At 34.8% G+C, this 19,662-nt stretch overlaps 1 protein-coding gene across 3 annotated transcripts in view; it reads right to left on the bottom strand.

Annotated features, from left to right (window-relative positions):
• Window positions 1-19,662, bottom strand: part of ADK (adenosine kinase) — a 507,845-nt gene that overhangs the window by 330,421 nt on the left and 157,762 nt on the right. The gene's annotated exons all lie outside the window — the stretch shown is intronic.

Here is a 19,662-nt window from a genome sequence, read left to right on the forward strand (position 1 = left end):
AATTATATAATTATGATGCATAAATAAATTAAAACATTGTATAAAAAACTTTGCTACTACCCATACTTAAGAAATTTATTATATAAATGTACAACTATAAGAATTTAAAATATATAGGCTTTCCATTATTAAACTAAAGTTAGAAATAAAAATTCATAATTATAAGCAATGCATATTTTCCTACATTAAGTGTTGCTCTCTAAAATCCTTATAAATGTATATTCTAATACGTCTGAAAAGTTTTAGATATCATGAGGACTAAGGATTTATAATTTAAAGAAACAGGAAACCACATTGGATTGTATGATTATAGGCAAGTTGCTTGGTGACAATTTCTGTATCTGACGAATAAAGGCACAGAGAGAGATGATTTAAGCTTTGATACCTCATTATTTTGAAATCTGAAAAAAGCTAACTTCTCTTCAGGAAAATATATACATAGTCAATATACATGTAACTCTTCATACAAGACGATCCATGTACACCCCTCTTATTACACACCCTCAGCCAGGGGACTTTGGACACTGATTGGAATAAGGGTCACATTAGATGGCATTTACTAAAGTGAATCACAAGTCATTATGACCTACTACATGTCTCTAGGATGTGAGCAGAATATTCAAGGAAGATTTCAGTCTTGAAAATATTTTCAAAACTTAAAGTATAGTAGATCCTGCTATTCAAGTGAAACATTTTACAGAACTTTAAAATATATGTATATAAAAAAAGATAAATTCAAAGATGGTTAGGTTTGGGGTAGAGAAAATGGAGTTATAACCAGTCCCATATTCCAGTTGTCTTGGGATTCCATCTGTAAAACCTGAGATGCCAATGAACACAATTAGCAAACCTGCTCAGAACTTTGACAGCAATATTTATCTACCACTAATAGTACTAATGTAATAACAGTAGAAAAGCAAAGTGCATAGGACACAGATACATATAGGTGGATGGTTTGGGTAATCACAGGAAGTTCTCCTCTAATTACTTTATTAACTAGGTAACAGCTAAGAGTAACATTAGAGATTGGAGGAGAAAGGGGGGGAATGGACAAAGTAAACAGAGAGTGATCAATTGCTAGGTTCATTTGAGGTCCCTCCACTTTCAAAAGCTAATTCCTCCGAAGGTTTTGGATCACATTTGTAGTGGGTTGAATGGTGGTCTCCAAAAAGATATGTACCCCCAGAACCTGTGGATGTAACCTCATTTAGAAAAAGAGTCTTTACAGATATAATTAAGAATCTTGAGATAAGATCCTCCCTCTCTTACCTTGGGTGGGCCCTAAACCCAATGACAAATCTCCTTATAACAGACAGAAGAGAAGACACAGAGGAGAAGGGCAAGTGAAGACGGAGGCAAAGATAGAGTGATGTGGTCCTAAACCAAGTAAGCCAACACCCACCAAAGGCTAGAAGAGGCAAGAAAGGATTCTCCGCTGGGGGACCAGCTTCTCTGCTGAAACAGGTCAGTAGCTCACTGATTGGGATGTAATCTGCATTCAAAATGTAGATTAGTGAGAAGGAATCTATTGCTAAACCCCATTGATTATTTCTCCTCTCAGAGGAAAAAAAATCCTCCTGAATGGCATATTCTCCCATTTCTTACAGGAAATTCAGCTCCATTATAATCTTACTAGAGGCCCGGTGCACAAAATTTGTGCACGGGTGTGTGTGTGTGTGTGTGTGTGTCCCGTCAGCCCAGCCTGAACCCTCCTCAATCTGGGACATCCCTCTCACAATCCGGGACCCCTGGCTCCTAACTGCTCACCAGTCAGCTGGATCGCCCCTAACTGCCTCCCCTGCCAGCCTGGTGACCCCTAACTACCCCCCTGCCAGCCTGGTTACCCCCAACTGCCCCCCTCTGCTGGTTTGGTCACCCTTCACTGCCCCCGCCCCCCCGCCAGTCTGGTCACCCCACACAGCCTGCTGGTCAGTCGTTTGGTCATCCCTCACTAACTCCTCTACTGACCTGGTCGCCCCACGCAGCCTGCTGATCAGTCGTTTGGTCGTCTATCGCTAACCCCCCTGCCAGCCTGGCAGTTCCATGCAGCCTGCTGTTCGATTGTTACTGTGAGGGCATCGTGACCAATTTGCATATTGCCCTTTATTAGTGTAGATGGTAACACTGTCATACATGCAGTCCACCGCTGACCAAACGTCACTATGCAGTATGTATATATATGCCTAAGCTACTGGTCGACCAGCTGACTGGCTGGCTGGTAGCTATGATGCACACCGACCACCAGGGGGGCAGACACTCAATGCAGGAACAGAAACCACAGGCATGGAAATATGGAACAGACTGATGTTCATGGGAACATAACAGAGGGAAGGGGGAGGGTGGGAAGAGATTAACCAAAGATCTTGTATGCATACTAGAGGCCTGGTGCACCGATTCGTGCACCGGTGGGGTCCCTCAGCCTGGACTGTGGGTATCAGGCCAAAACCGGCTCCCCAACACCCCCAAGGGGTCCTGAATTGCGAGAGGGTGCAGGCCAGGCCAAGTGACCCCACTGGTACACGAATTCGTGTACTGGGCCTCCAGTGTATTTATAAAGTGAACACCTATGTAACCACCACTAATAGATAGATAGATAGATAGATAGATAGATAGATAGATAGATAGATAGATAGACCATTCTTTACTTTGACTCTGAATCTGTATGTCTACCACTGCACAAACTCCATTTTGTCTTATTATTATTGCTTTAAGTCTTAATAAAAGGACAAGGGCCTTCACCTTGCTCTTCATGAGTGCTATGACTATTTTTGGTTCTTTTGCATCTCCACACAAACTAAACATCAATTTCTAAAAAAATTTGGTACAGGATTGCATTAGTTACACACACACACACACACACACACACACACACACACACACAGAAGTAATATCTTTCTAATATTGAATTGTCCAATCCATGATCAAAGTATATTTAATTAGGTATTTAATATCTCAAATAAGTTTTGTATTCTTGCCATAAATCCTGTATATCTTTTATTACTAGAGTTAGTACTTCATACTTCCTATGTTTTAATACTATTGTTTTAATACTGTTTAAACATAATTTTTATTTATTGCTGGTATTTAGAAATATAATTATTTATATCAAAATTTTATTTAGCCAAGTTCATAACACCTCTAATTAATTCTAATGTTTTATCTCTTTTTACAGTGTAGACATAATTATTATTTGTGGATAATGACCATTTTTCTCCCCTCTTCTTGCCTTAGTGCAGAGATGAGGACTTGCAATCTTAATTGCATAGAGAAAAAAATAGTGACCTGATAAATCCTGATGAATGGCCTGGTAGGTCTATTTCCCAAAACTGAAAGTTTTCAAAGAGAAGTGTTTAATTTTCAGAATGATTAATTTTCACTGTGTTAGTATTGATTTAACTAAAGACTTAAATTTTTTAAATGTCATAGACGTGTATCTACGATGTATAGGTATTTTCCATATATTTCAATTTAGAAATCTTAAGTTATGAAAATATTTACACAAGGCAATGCAACAAAATTACAATATACATATGTATATTGCAAACAAAATTACCTAGTATACACATGTACCAAAAAGAACCAGGAAGATTACAACCAAGGTGTTAGCAGTGGTTAGCTCCAAATTAGAAGCATATATGAATCTTATATAAATTTATTGATTGTCTGTGTAATAAGCACATAAACTGTTTGTAATAAAAACATTTTTAAGTATACTACATTTTATAATTGAAGAACACAGCAACTTTCCATACAATTATTTAAAAAGAACAATATATATAGAACAAAGTCAAATAAAAAACACAAAGCAGAAAGTAAGTGATTCTGAATGAAACAGGAAAGGAAAGTTTAACATCTGGAACTGGAATTTGACAGATAAGGAGGAAAAATTATTCAGGAGGGTAAATAAAAAAGACATGACATATTCATAGAAACAGGTTAAACAGACTAAAATGTAGGTCAAAATAAAAGTAGTAAAAACTGACAAAGAAAAGGTAGGTTATTCTCTCTGCCAGACTAATAAATTTAGACATTATTCAGTAGACAACTAGGAATTATTAAAATCTGTTTACTACTAGTGTGAAAGGCATTACTTAGAATTTAAATGATGATAGCACTATTTGGAGGACAGGGTGGAATAAAGGAAGGAAATATGTCAATTCACTACTGTAAACCTGCAATTAATATAACAAACATAATATTGTATACCAACTATACTTACATAAAAAAATTAAAAATAATAATAAAAAAGAGGTAGATCACCTGACTAGAATAGTTCATACCGAAGATCAGATACTGAGCTAACAGCTGGAGAAAAGTGATCAAGCTAAGGAATCATTTCTGATGTTAAAGACATAGCATGTGATAAATAACTACAAATGGGAGATATGGCAGAGGAATGACAATTCTGAGATTTGCAGTTCGGATGACTAATTGGATGGTGTTTGAAAAGGAGATACAGGATAGAAGAAAAGTCATATGCAACAAAGAAAAATCCTAAATGGGTGAATGACAAACCAAAAACATTTCCAGCCCTAGCTGGTTTGGCTCAGTGGATAGAGCATTGGCCTGCGGACTGAAGGGTCCTGGGTTCGATTCCAATCAAGGGCACATGCCCGGATTGCAGGCTCGATCCCTATGCAAGAGGTAGCCAATCCATGGTTCTCTGTCATCATTGATGTTTCTCTCTCTAAAATTTAAAAAAAATTATTTAAAAAAAAAATTCCGCTTAGGGAATTTATTGCAATGAGGCAAGATTTGTTCCCTTTAATTTCCTACAATTCGATCATGTGCTTATTTCAATTTATAGTGAAAGCATTTTTATTAAGGGTAACTTAAATAAAAGTGAATATCACTGGGGTTTAATTCAGAATTTCTTGCGGACTAATCTTATGGAAAAAAAGCAAAAAACAATAGACTGTATACTTCTAAAGAAGTTTTAATATTTATTCTGATAGTGTATAGGGAAATTTAAATTCTAAGTAATGCTTTCCACTCTCATATCACATATTACTAAATACCAAACAACAATTTAGAATTCCTGACAATTAATATGATGGCTATCTATCTATCTATATCTATATTTATGCTTTGTTTTTGATAAGAAAAGTAAAATACAGGGAAGTGGAGAATACTAATGTCGTAGGCAAAACAGTGGCTAAATACTAGTCTTTGATCCCAGTTTAATATTAAATCTCTGGAAACACAGTAGCCTCCTCAGAGTGGTACTGTGCACAAGAAAAGGTATCAGATCAAATGATCAAATATAGAAAATTTTAAATGAATTTATTGGCATGACATTGGTTAATAAAATTATACAGGTTTCAGGTATACAATTCTACAATACATAATCTGTATACTGTATTGTGTTTACAACCCCAAATCAAGTCTCCCTTCATCACCATTTATTCCCCCCTAGAAAATGATACCATTTTTATTAAGGATAACTTTTAAATAAAAATAAGTGTCACTGGAGTTTAATTCAGAATTTCTTGGTATTCAATTTCCTTGAATTGCTTCAAAAAGGAATAAAATGCCTAATAATAAATTTAACCAAGAACGTAAAAGACCTGCACTCAGAAAATTATAAGACACTGAAGAAAAAAATCCAAGAAGATACAATAAAGAGGAAGCATATACCAAGTTCACAGGTAGAAAAAACTGAAATCATTAAAATGTTCATGCTATCCAAAGCAACCTATAGATTCAATGCAATCTCTATCAACATACCAATGGCATATTTCACAGAATTATTAAGAGTAAATATTTTAAAAATTTATATGGAACCACAAAAGATCACGAATAGCAACAGCAATCTTGAGAAATAAGAACAAAGTTGGAGGAATTATGCTACCTGATATCAAACTATACAAGGCCATAGTCATCAAAACAGCATGGTACTGGCATAAAAACAGACATAGAAGAGGGGATAAATGGTGGTGGAAGGAGACTTTACTGGAGCTGGTAAACACACAATACAATATACAGATGATAATTTTATTAACCAGTCACCCCAATAAATACAAAAATTTTTAAATTATATATAGATCAATGGAACAGAATAGAGAGCCCAGAAATAAATCCATGCCTTTATGGTCAATATTTGACAATGGAGGCAAAAACACACAAGGGGTAAAGACAGTCTATTCAATAAATGGTACTGGGAAAACTGGATAGATAACAGACCACCTTCGTACTACACAAAAACTCAAAATAGATTAAAGACTTAAATGTTAGACTTGAAACCATAAAAACCCTAGAAGAGAACACAGGCACTAAAATCTTGGACATTTCTCATAGCAAAAGTTTTACTGGTTGATGAGAAGGGAGGGAGGGAGGCATGGAGGGAGGAGGAGGAGGAGGAGAGAGAAAAAGAGAAACATAGATTTGTTGTGCCACTTATTTATGCATTCATTGGTTGCTTCTTGTATGTGCCCTGATTGGAGATCAAACCCACAACCTTGGCATATCAGGACAATCCTCTATCCAACTGAGCTACCTGACCAGGGTTATTTTTTCTGTTATATAGCTTCAGGCAAAAATAAATATATAAATAAATAAATAATAAATATACAAATGGACTACATTAAACTAAAAAGTTTTGCACAGGAAAGGAAACCATAAACAAAATCAAAGGACAACCCACTGAATAGGAGAATAAATTCACCGATATATCTGATAAGGTCTTAATATCCAAAATTTATAAATAAGTTATATAACTCAACACCAAAAAAAAACACAAAAACACACAAAACCCTCCCAAATAATCCAATCAAAAATGTGCATACAGAGGACATACAGATTGCCAATAGACATATGAAAAAACTGCTCAGTGTCACTAGTCATCAGAATATGCAAATTAAAACCACAATGAGATATCACCTCACATCTATCAGAATGGCTATCATCATTAAATCAACAAACAACAAGTATTGACAAGGATGGGGAGAAAAGGGAACTCTTGTGCACTGTTGGTGGGAATGCAGATTGGTGCAGCCACTATGGAAAGCAGTATAGTGTTTACCTCAAGAAATTAAAAATAGAACTGTCTTATGACCCAGTGATTCTGCTTCTGGGAGTTTACCCAAACAAACACTAATCAGAAAGAATATATGTGCCCCTATGCTCACTGCAGCATTATTTACAATAGCCATGATTTGGAAGCAGCTCAAGTGTCCATCAGTAGTGAAGTGGATAAAAAAACTGTGGTACATTTGCATAATGGGATACTACTGAGTAGTAAAAATGAAGGAAATCTTACCCTTTGCAACTGCACGGATGGATCTGGAGAGCATTATGCTAAGTGAAATAAGCCAGTCAGAGAAAGACAGTACCACATGATTCATTCATATGTGGAATCTAATGAACAAAATGAACTAACAAGCAAAACAGAGACAGACTCATAGATAGCAAGCAGGCTGACAGATGTCCAGGGTGGGTGTGGAGGGAATTCAGTGCAGAGGTAGAAGGGTAGAGCAAAAAAATTTATAAATGAAAGAAAAAAACTCATGGACACAGACAAGTGGTAATTGCCTGGAGGAGGGACACGGGGGTGGGGGGGAGGTAGAAGAAGGAATAGGGGAGATAAATGGTGATGGAAGGAGACCTGACTTGTGGTGAACACACAATACAGTGTACAGATGTTGTGTTATGGAATTGTGCACCTGAAACCTGTATAATATTGTTAACCAGTGTCACCCAATAAATTCAATAAAAAGAAAAAAACAATATTTGTTGGAAGATGCTAATATAACCATGTATAGTTACCATACCTTAGAAAAATAATCACAGGACTCTTAATTCCACTGACTGAGAGCCACACAAAAGGATCTGAATGAAAAAGTAAGACTTACTCCCATCATCTGGAGCCAAGTATGGTTTAGTTCAATTTGTAAGATTTAAAGGTTTTAAAATCTAGAGCATTTTGAATTCCTATCTTCATTGTTTTTGGTTAAATAATTTATTTCAAAATACCTTTTTACACCTTACATGAATTACCCATAAATCAGCAAGACAAATGGCAAAGTTATATAAATGTGAGAAACTGACAAGTCTGACATCCTATGATATACATACAGTCTGAATACGTCATAGTGATTCTAGTGATTAAGGATACTAAACCACTGTTCATAATTTCTGACTTAAACATAATTGATCAACTATCTTTAAAATAGACTTATTGTTATAGAAATACTTTTTACTATAATTATTAACTTTGAGAAGGTTATACTATCCAGAATATTATCAAGAACTCTCAAAATAAAAAACTGGGCAAAATTAATAGTAACAAAGAAAAGATACAGATGGCAAATAAGCACAGATTTTTAACATCATTACTAATCCTAATTAAAACCATAAGGAGATATATCCATTAAAATGACTTAAAAAACTGACAATACTAAGTGCTGAAAAGGATGTAAAGCAATTGAAATGCTCATAAAATAAAAATGAAAAATGGTACAGCCTCTTTAGAAAATAATTTGGCAATTTCTTTAAAAATTAAACATGTAGTGATCAGACAACTCAGGCACATGACGGGTTATAAAAGCCTTATTTATAATCACCAAACACTTCAAACAACCCACATATTCCTCAATTAGTGAATAGATAAACAATTTGTAGTACATTCATACAAGGAATACTATTAAGCAATGAAAAGAAACAACGAATACATTCAAGAACAAACCTGAATCACAGAAATATTAGGTTATGTTAAAGAAAGCCAGACATAAAAGGGCTACATAAAATATGATCCCATTCATATGACATTCTGGGTAAGGTAAGCTATATGGATAGAAATCAGAGTAGTGATTGCCAGCAGCTGAGGGTAGAGAAGAAACTGACTATAAAGAAATGTGAGCCATAACTGGTCTGACTCAGTGGATAGAGCGTCATCCTGCGGACTGAAGAGTCCCAGGTTCAGTTCCCAGTCAAAGGCATGTACCTTGGTTGCGGACACATCCCCAGTAGGGAGCGTGCAGGAGGCAGCTGATAGATGTTTCTCTCTCATCGATGTTTCTAACTCTATCCCTCTCCCTTCCTCTCTGTAAAAAATCAATAAAATATATATATTTTAAAAAGAAATGTGAATTTGAGGGGCAATGGAAATATTCTATTTTGGTGTTGGTTACACAAACTGTATACACTTGTGCAAACTCATAAAATTTTACACATAAAAAATAAATTTCACTCCATATAAATTATACCTCAATATATCTGATTTATTAAATACACACACACACACACACACACACACACACACACACAATATCTAGGTAACCAATTAGAGAAATTCCAAAAAACTACCTCTCCCTCTCCGCATTTATGTATATACATATGTACATCTCTACCTACACAGAAAGACATAAACATGGACACACAGAGACATACATAAACCACATTTGAAACTAAAAATAATCCTAGAGATAAAAACAATTATCCCAATTTTCTAAGTAAAAACACAAATTTTGAATTTTAGTGACTCATTTTTAAACTTTGGATTTTGAAATTAGTTTCGAAGTATGTAAAGGCTGCAAGAATAAGAGAACACCTGTACATTTTTTGCCAAGATTCACCAATTTTTGCAAGTTTTTCCTTTCTCTATAGATACATAAATATTTAGTTATTCCAAATCATTTTGGGATATGTTGCATATATAACACACTTTTATTTGTAATACTTACGTAAAATTTTTCTCAGAAGTTTTATGTCTATGAAATCATTTGATTTGGGGGTTACTATTAATATGTCCAATTAATCCAACACAATCCAAAGCTATTGTCTTACCTCATTTCTTGTCACCTCCTTTTCTACTATGTATCTCTCTTCTAACGAGATCCCTTGTTCTTAAGTACAGGACAAAGCTCAGGGCTCCTACTGGACAAGCTCCTTACAGGGCAAAAAACAGGGCTAACTAGAATAGACTGGGGACAACATACTGAAAAGAGGGCTTGCCTGATCCTGCTCTATGTCCAAAACACAAGTCTGGGACCTGTGTGTTACTTTTTCTTTTCAGGAGTTATTGTGTCTATCTTGAACTACATTCTCCATATCTCCCTTCTTTTTCACAGTCTCTTAAGCCTTCCATTCACCTCTACTCTCCTAAGGTACAGACATACAGAAGCAGTAAGAGTTCTATTGGAATATGATATTTCTTCCTCTACTTATAAGAAATTTGAATTCTTAGTATATTCTGTCTCCTAGCAATTTTAATGGTACAGGTTATATGTGATTATATTTGTGTCCCTTGTTTCAAGAATGTTCAGGAAATTCATATTTAAATTTCCAAGCCCAGTTTAAGTGAATTTTGATGAGTTTCTCTTTAGCAAGTGGCAGACTTGGTACATATTAAAAAAGATCCAGCCAATAATTAAGAAAATGTTAAAAACATATACAATAAATATAAGAACATTTAGAATAAAAACCTATGGCCTGAAGCTAAACAAATTACTTTTTAATAAAAGAGAGTTATTGATTAATCATTTTTAAGATGCATTCAGAAGATGCTTTCTAAAAAGCAGAAAGATAAGAAAAAGATAATAAAAAAGGAAAAGGGAGAGAGAAAATTAAAAAACAGAAATAGCTCTTTAAAGTATAATGGTAATTTTTCTAGTTATCTGATATTAAGTAAATACTAGTTGAAATGAAAAAGATTTCATTATTATACTCTGTAACTTAGCACCAATAATTCTTACATCAAAAAGTCCTTACAAATAAGATGTAAGAAAAATTATGAATAGGAAAATGTACGCAAAACCACCCTCTACAATTTCTAGTTTATTCTTAGGGCAGTTGCTTCCCACTTTCACATTAACTAAAAATCTTTCTTTTTCCAGTCTTGGGGAGAAAATTAGAGTTCAGCATATATCAGTAGATAAAGAATATCTCACATTGCTCTACCATCACCACAGCACAGAAACAAACATCAACAATTTTGAACATTTCATAAAGGAAGATATATGATGGATAAGACATAAGTAAAATTTTTAGAGTAAAACTAAAAAAAAAAAAAAATTAACTCCCTTAAGAACACATTCATAACTGCCAAGTCGTGTTTTTGATGAAGTTCTTTCCTGAACTTATCTAAACAAATAATAAATGAAAAAACATCAGTTAATTCTAAACAGGTTATACTTATTAAGACCAAATGCTAATATAATAACACGGGGGTGCAGTGGGGCATCCATAGGCAAATTGTAAGATTCAAAGCTTTGAAATCTTTTACCACAAATGTTTAGTGAAGTAAAAAAAAAATCACTTAAATGTCAGTTTGATAAAAGCCAAAAGAACATTTCCCACATGTGTTTACATTTAAGCATATTTTTAAAAGATGGAAAAAGTAACAGTCATTCAAAACTGAGGTTAAGCTATTAGTTCATAAGGGTTGTAATTTAAAGGTATTTCTCCAACCTCTAACTTCATTTTCTTTGATAAGAAAGCAGTTTTAAGCATGTGTTCCTTAGATAACTCCTTATTCAATTCTAAAATAACTAAAAGGTTTAAGTATTCCCATTTATAACACTGAAGATGAACGAAGTTTTTGCACGAGACAAAAAAATACTGTTGACAATCACTTTGTATATCAGTATCTATATATATAAAAGCCTAAGCTACCACTATGACAGAACAACTGGAACGACCAGTCGACCAGTCACTACAATGCGCACTGACCACCAGGAGGCAGATGCTCAACGCAGGAGTTGCCCGGGGGGTAGTGAGCTCCCACAGCCAACTTCCCATGGCTGGCCAACCTCCTGCAGTCCCTCCCTGCACATGCCCCCTCCCCATAGGCCTCAATCGCCAGCCAGGCCAAGGAACCCCACTCATGCACAAATTCGTGCATTGGGCCTCTAGTAGATTATTAAAACAAAATGAATTATACCTAAACTCAGATGCATGATATATGCATTAGGTTCCTACCCATTATAAAAACACACAACAAAATTTTATTATACCAACTTACAATTTTCATTAAATAAAAAAATTGTTTGACATATATATTTAAACATACAAGAAAAAGCCATATGTAAGGAGAAGAGAAATATTGCAGGACAGGGCTTTTCAAAATGAGCTATATAGTCTCCTGGTAAACCTAACGTGCCATCTATATGTCTACAGTCAGTTACAAAACTTAAGTTATACCTCCTTCCTTCTATATTGGTTTGATTTCAGCAGTTATTTCTATCACAGAATCCATGGTTTGTAATGGGGCCTTAGTTTCTCTGATCACAGAAAAATTCTAGAAACATATGCTAACAGATAGGCAGAAAATGTATTCAAGCCACAATTATTTTTCCTCTACCAAACTTAAAAAAAAATCACTATCAGACACAGTCAAACTTTTAAATATCTTCTCAAAACATAACATATGGAATTTCTGATCCTGAGTAGCATATAGAGGGACACAGCCAGAATTCCTGCTGACAAGAACTAGAAAAGTCATATATATTATAATCATTAAAGGTACGAAAGAGCTGTGGAAGCAACAAGGACCAAATGAATACATTCCCAGGGAGGTGAGAACTGTTCAGAGGGAAGGCCAGAACTAGCAACTGTTTGTTTGACCTGTCCAAATTTATAGTCAGTAACATGGGGTTAGAGAGACAAAATTTGACATATCGGGGATTGCAAACATTTGAAATATGGTTTGCCCAATAAACACATTTGCTCAATTCTGAAAGTGGATGGAAAGCTAAGAAGGTTAACCAAAATCACCTGAAATGCAGAAAGTTCTCCCAGTCAGGCAGTGCTTATTACAAAAGAAAGGCCAGGAGAAAAGGAACTAAAAACATAACAGGCAAGCAATGAAAGCCCTAGGAGAAGTGGAGATTGAAAACGAAAGATACATGGACACTTTACCCTTAGGCACTGGGAGAGGACATATATCTATACTGATTACATCTAGAAGCTGAAAATTCAGATTTTGGTCTTAGCAGAATACTAGAATGGGGGTGGAGACCAAGGTTAAAAAAAAAAAAGTAGGGAGCCATTACAAAGGACTAAAGTGATAAAATAGGAAACTGAGGGCCTATGCTGACAAAAGGTCAGTCTCCCACTTGAGATATTTGCCAAATTTTGAAGGTGGACAGGGCAGGAGGATAAAGAACTAAGCTGTAAACTCTTGGAGCAGTACTGGTGCCCTTGTTCTGGTGGACTGTTTCAGAGTTGATGAGGCCAAGACCTGATGATCTCAATAAAAGTCCTAGAGGGTCAAGTTGTAGAAACCAACAGTAGGAAGTCTATCAAAACTGAAAATCAAATTTGACCTACCTTAATCCTTGATTACTTGCCTCATAAAGAAATGAGTGAACACTCTAGTAGAAGATAAAATCTGAAGAATCTACAGTTCTTAAATAAACAGTGTCTGGCAAGCAAAACAACTGATAGTTATGCAAAGAGGCAAAATAATTAGACAAAAAAGGGGGGGGAACAAAAGAAATTGTTTCAGAAATAATTCAGACATTGAAAATAAAGGGATCTCAAAATAATTATAATTAATATTTTTAAGGAAACAAAGGAAAGGATGCATCAACTAGATAAAAGAATGAAGAATTGCAACAGAGTTGAAATTATAATAAAAAGAATAAAATAAATATCTAGAATGGAATGATTTAATATGAGTTTAAGAATTCACTAAATAAGTTTAAATTTAGACTATTCTCTCTGTATCTTCCCACTACTTATCCAGACATGGGCTCAGTCATGGAAATCTGTGGCAGAACTGGGAAAATAAAGTGCCATTTCTCTGGCTAGAGGACCAAAAAGGAGAACTCTGGGAATCACAAAGTACTAGGACTCTTGAAATATCTTAAAAAAGAAAAAGAAAGAATCAGCAAAGAAATAGAAGATACGGAGAAGACCAAATAAAAATAGAATGAATGAAATTTTAAAACTCACTAGATAGGCTCAGAAGAAAAATGGAGAAGACAGAATTAAGACTCAGTATACCTGAAGACGGATCAATAAAAATGTTTTAGTATGAACATCACAGGCAAAACTGATTTTCAAAAAATGAACAATGACGTAGACATCTATGGAATAACTCTAGAAGATGTAACATTATGACATCATAGTACCAGAAGAAGAGAAAAAAAATGAAGTGCAAAAAATTTTTTGAAGAAATTATGTTTTCAGACCTCCCAAATTTGATTAAACACACTTCTACAGGCTTAAGAAGATCAGAAACCCCAAATAAAATAAGCCCAAGGAAATCCATGCCCAGACCCATGAGAAGAACCCAAAGAGTGGAAGTGGGTGGAATATGAACATGTAAGACGAAAAGGTTCTAGCAGAAAGGAAAACAAACACCCACCTACAAAAAAAGGAGAACCAGGAGAAAATGAGACTTCAGGAAGGAAGGAAGGAAGGAATATCCAGCACCGCCAAATTCCTTACTAAGGACATATAAGACAAATTTGATATTAATATGATCAAAACATGATTTCATATGATAAGCCATCAGAGTAGAAAGCATTTCTTAATGGTGTCAAGACAGACCTGACTAATTTCATGTTCATCGAATTGTTTGGTCTGACATGGAACAAGTGATTTAAATTATTTGAGATTAGGTTTTCTGAGTTTTTGTTTCCTAAGGTATCCTTAGTTTTTCTCAAATTTTTAAAAAAGAATTTGACATCGATTGGGATTTTGCCTATGTCCCAGATACCTACTGAACACTAGGTAAAAAAACGAAGGCAAAAGAACTCACAAAAATAAGGACATAGAATATAGTTATTAGAAACTTAGCTATAAGGTATAAATTTTAGGTTAACACTTAGATATGATGTTATATGGTAAAAAACAAAAACAAAATCAAATTATTTCTTAACAACTGACATCAGATGAGGTGGTCCTAAATGCTTCCCCTACAATAGGCTCAAGATAAGGAAAAAGGATGTGTGTGCGTGCACTTTTGTGTGTTTGTGTGTGTGTGTGCGTGTGTGGTGCACTATTTCACTTTCATTTAATAACTGATCTTTCACTTAATACAAGACAATACCACTCTGTTGTGAGGATTATGCCAGTGCTTTGAAGACAATAAGCACTCAAATGTTACCAACTATTTTTATAATTGTAGAGGAATAACTCAGTTGCTGATTTTGCAGAGAATATTCGATTCAGCTATCCTCTTATGAAAAACTAAATGGTTGACATCTTTAAAATTTTATGTTCAAACTTCCCAACATTTAGGAAAATACTTGGTGCAAAACACTCTCAATCTCTACTTTAATAAGTTATGAATAAAATCTATTGCCTAACCCATTAAGCAATGAATCAAACGTTACAGCTATAAAAACACCTTTTAAAAGCAAGGATTTTGAAAATTCATCAGTATAAAACTTTTATCTTATGTATGTCTTTGCAGCAGAAGACATTGAAATCAATATGAAAAGTGTTTAGATACTGCAGAGATGTTTTCTTTCATCTTCTGAATACTACCAACAGAGATTACACTAAAGAAAACCACAAGTGTGCTGAAGTTTAAAACATCTGGGAAATATCTTAAGATATTCATTTTTAAGAGCTCCATGTTAAAGAACAGCCTGAAGGGGAGATGATAAATCTGTTCTAAAACTAGGTGTGTTTTTAATCCCATTGAATACAAACAGGCTTTTTAAAAAAAGAAACTATAATTCAGGACAAAAGCGCCAAGAGACAAAAATGCTCTATAAAAGGAAACTTCAAAAATAAACACTAGGGCCCTAGCCGGTTTTGCTTAGTGGTTAGAGCATCAGCCCAAGGACTGTATGGGTCCTGGGTTCAATTACGGTCAAGGGCATGTACCTCAGTTGCATGCTTGATCGCCAACCCTGGTCGGGACGGGTCCAGGAGGCAACTATTCGATGTCTCTCCCTTACATCGATGTTTTTCTCTCTGTCAATCTCCCCCTCCCTTCCACTCTTTCTAAAAATCAATGGGAAAAAAATATGCTTGGATGAGGATTAACAAAATCAAACAAACAAAACAAAACAAAACAAAAAACTCTGGAATGCAGCACAAGTAGTAATAAGAGGGAAGTTTATATCATTACGGACCTATCTCCAGAAACAAGAGAAATCTCAAGTAAATAACCTAACATTGCATTGTAAAGAACTAGACAAAGCACAAAAGCAGCCACAAGTCAGCAAAATAAAGGGAATAAAAAATAAAAATAAACACTGGGGCTCAATTATAAAAACATATGAGACTACAATGATTTTAGAGATATTAGCAACCAGGTAACAATTGTCAATAATCCTTTGTATTGCTTAACTGAAGAATATTGGGTGATGGCTTTAGATTACAAACACACTTTTATGAAAGATGTTTCCCCAGCTTTAAATTCTCAGTAGATAAGAATAAACTCTCAGAAAGCTATTGTAAGAAATAAATGGCTTAATTTATATTTTTTTAAAAACTGAAAATGTATCTTTTGCAGTTAATATTAATGCAAAAGTTTGTTTCAAAATACACAATATAGACGGTATCATGAAATGACACCAGATCCTAAAGCTCATATTTCCCATAGAATTAAAAATAAAACTGTCCATGATGTTTATTAATTTGAAGAAATTGTTTGTGTGGGTTTTTTGGTTGATCCTCACTTTTTTTTTTTTGGTATTGATTTCTTAGAGACATTTTTTTCCATTGATTTCTTTGAGAGGGGGGAGGGGAGGGAAAGGAAGGAGGAAGGGAGGAAGGGAGGGAGGGAGGGAGGGAGGGAGGGAGGGAGGGAGGGAGGGAGGGAGAGAGAGAGAGAGAGAGAGAGAGAGAGAGAGAGAGAGAGAAACATTGATGTGAGAGAGAAACACATCAATCAGTTGCCTCCTGCATGTGCCCCGACTGGGGCCAGGGATCAAACCTGCAACTCAGGTATGTGCCCTTGAGTGGGAATGGAACCCACCATCCTTTAGTCCGAGGGCCAACGCTCTAACCACCGAGCCAAGCCAGCCAGGGCTCATATTGTTTTTAAAATAGCCACCAACACTGCACTCAGTACAATGTAGAATATAAATTCTTTTCAGTACATACCAAATTTCAAAAGTAAAAAACTTTGAGCAAACAAACCATCATCAGTCAATTTGGAAGCAAAAAAAAAAACAACAACAATAACGCAAAGCCCTGAATTTCAAAGTTATTCAACTACTACAGCAGACGTTTCTTATAGGCTATCCTACAGGACATATTACACTGATACATAATTTATAGGTCAATCTTTTCCCAAACACTTCAAATATTTAAATTATATTATGTAGATAATAAGCTTTTCTAAATTTTAAAATTTTTAGTAACTTATAAATGCAAGAACATATCTAAAACATATATACATAGTCCATGTTTAGGGAGGGCCTGGGTGAGGCAGAGGCTGGGGGGGGGGGGGGGCGGAGATGAAGGACAAAGACAATAAAACCAATGTATAACTGATCAGACTACTATTATTGTTTTCAAGAGGGGGTTCAGAAACCTTTCTCTATAAAAGGTCCGGTAATAAATATTTTAGGCTTTGAGAGTTAAAAACAAACAAACAACCTCAAGGTTAAAAACAAACAAACAACAAACAAACAACAAACAAGGATAATACAGTATTTAAGTAGTTATAAAACAAGAGAGAAAACAAATTTCAAAAAAACTGCTGATGAAATTAAAATATAACTGAATAATTTTTTTTTTTTTGTGTGTGTGTGTGTGTGTTTTGTAATTCAGGTCTGTTAATAAGAAGGTAATTCTTTGGGGGTTAATAACATTTCATTTAATTGGTGTTCAAAGTTACTGTTCGCTATCATCAAAAATTATTACAAATGTTCACCTGTTAACATTGTTTTGTAATAAGATTTTACAAGTTTCAACTTTGAAAATGTCTTTTCACCCAGATAGGTTCTGCCAAATACTGATATCAATCCACATGCATATGATTTTAATTGAGCATAATAGAATTCTACAAAGTAGTCTCTTGATATTTGCCTTTTAGTATGTCACTACATTGTAGATTAATCAGTTCCAACACAAGGTTAGGTGGAGGCTCCTCAACTGCACTGGTTAGAGGATTTTGAAATTAAGTTTCCTTTGCACTTCCATGAGGGTCTGAAAAATACTGCTGGGACTGTAATTTCAGCCTGGAATATGTATCTGTTACAAATGTATGTGGGAATGGAGATAGCACTTCTTGTTTTAACTTCTGACAGAATGAGACATATATAAAGTAGTTTGATATTACTTGTGATTCAAACTACATTTAGTTGCTGTCAAATGACTAGCATAGTGTAAGTTTCACATATAACTGCTGTTTTTCCTCCCAATTAGGAAACACTATTAGTTATATCATTAAAAAACAATATAAAGACAGGAACAAAAGGTAATTTTCAAAGTCATTCAATGTTTAAAAAGAGTTGTTATTAGAGCTTTTTTTTTGTCTAGAAAAATTTGAACCTTAACTATGAGCTCAAAAAAACTGTAATAAACCGATAAGTGATAGAGCAAGCCAAATAGCTCAAATTTCTGATAAAAACTTATGGAACTATCTCTTCATGAGATCAAATGAAGCTCATGGTTTATATTACCAGTTGAATAACAAGTAACAGATACAAATATTTTCTATAATTTTTAATTGTAATAATACAATAATCATAGGCTTAAAATGTACATTTTCACAAACTTAGTAAATGTGTCCAATTAACTTTTTGTCCCACACATATTTTTACTGCCATCAGTTATAACACATCTTAATTACATCTTAACTTCTTTGAAAATAATGTTGCCTGCAGTTTTTCTACAAACTTTTCATGGAGACTAATTTTTCAGTTACTTGAAACTTGGCATTACCTCTTTTTTTTCCCCAATTTTTTTTATTAAGCTATTATATGTGTACATATCTTACCATTGCCCCCCCCACCCCACTCCCATATATGCCCTAACCCCCCAGGGTTTTGCGTCCATTGGTTATGCTTATATGCATGCATACAAGTCCTTTGATTGATCTCTTATCTTCCCCACCTCTCCCTAACCTTCCTGCTGTAATTTGACAGACTGTTTGATGCTTTACCTCTTTGAATAAATGAAAACTGAGCAGCATCAGTAAACACCTGTGGACTCATCAAGAGCCAAGGAAAATCACTCAAAGTCATTATCTTCTTTAACTGACTACTGCTATTGCTGGCAATGTTCTCAATTCTTAAAAGTTAATAGTCTTAAATAAATTTATTGTCTGAACACATTTCTTCAGTTACTACAATATAACTCACCACTGGTAAAAGGCTTTCTTTGGGCTAACAAATGGGCCACCCCAAACCTCACTTTGGGTGCAGCCTCATTTTCACTTTTTTTGTGCTTTTGAGAAAAGACTTCTGCTGTGATGAGATAGTATATTTTAAATTTTCTAATTGAGAGTTGCTGTTTGTGAATTTGGAATACAAGTGCTTAGCTTGGTAATGGCAATTATTGTATTCTTTTAATAGAGCATAATAAGCCCAATGTTTTACCATCTAACGTAATAAAATAATCCACAGTCCACTCTCCCTTAAAACTATGAGATTCAAAGTCCCCTTTTCTGTTTTGACATAATGGGTATAGATTAGTAATAAAATCTAAAGTCTTGCCCTGACCGGTTTGGCTCAGTAGACAGAGCGTCAACCTGAGGACTGAAAGGTCCCAGGTTCAATTCCGGTCAGGGGCATGTACCTTGGTTGTGGC

Source organism: Cnephaeus nilssonii (assembly GCF_951640355.1).
Source record: "Cnephaeus nilssonii genome assembly, chromosome: 16".
Lineage (NCBI taxonomy): Eukaryota > Metazoa > Chordata > Mammalia > Chiroptera > Vespertilionidae > Cnephaeus > Cnephaeus nilssonii.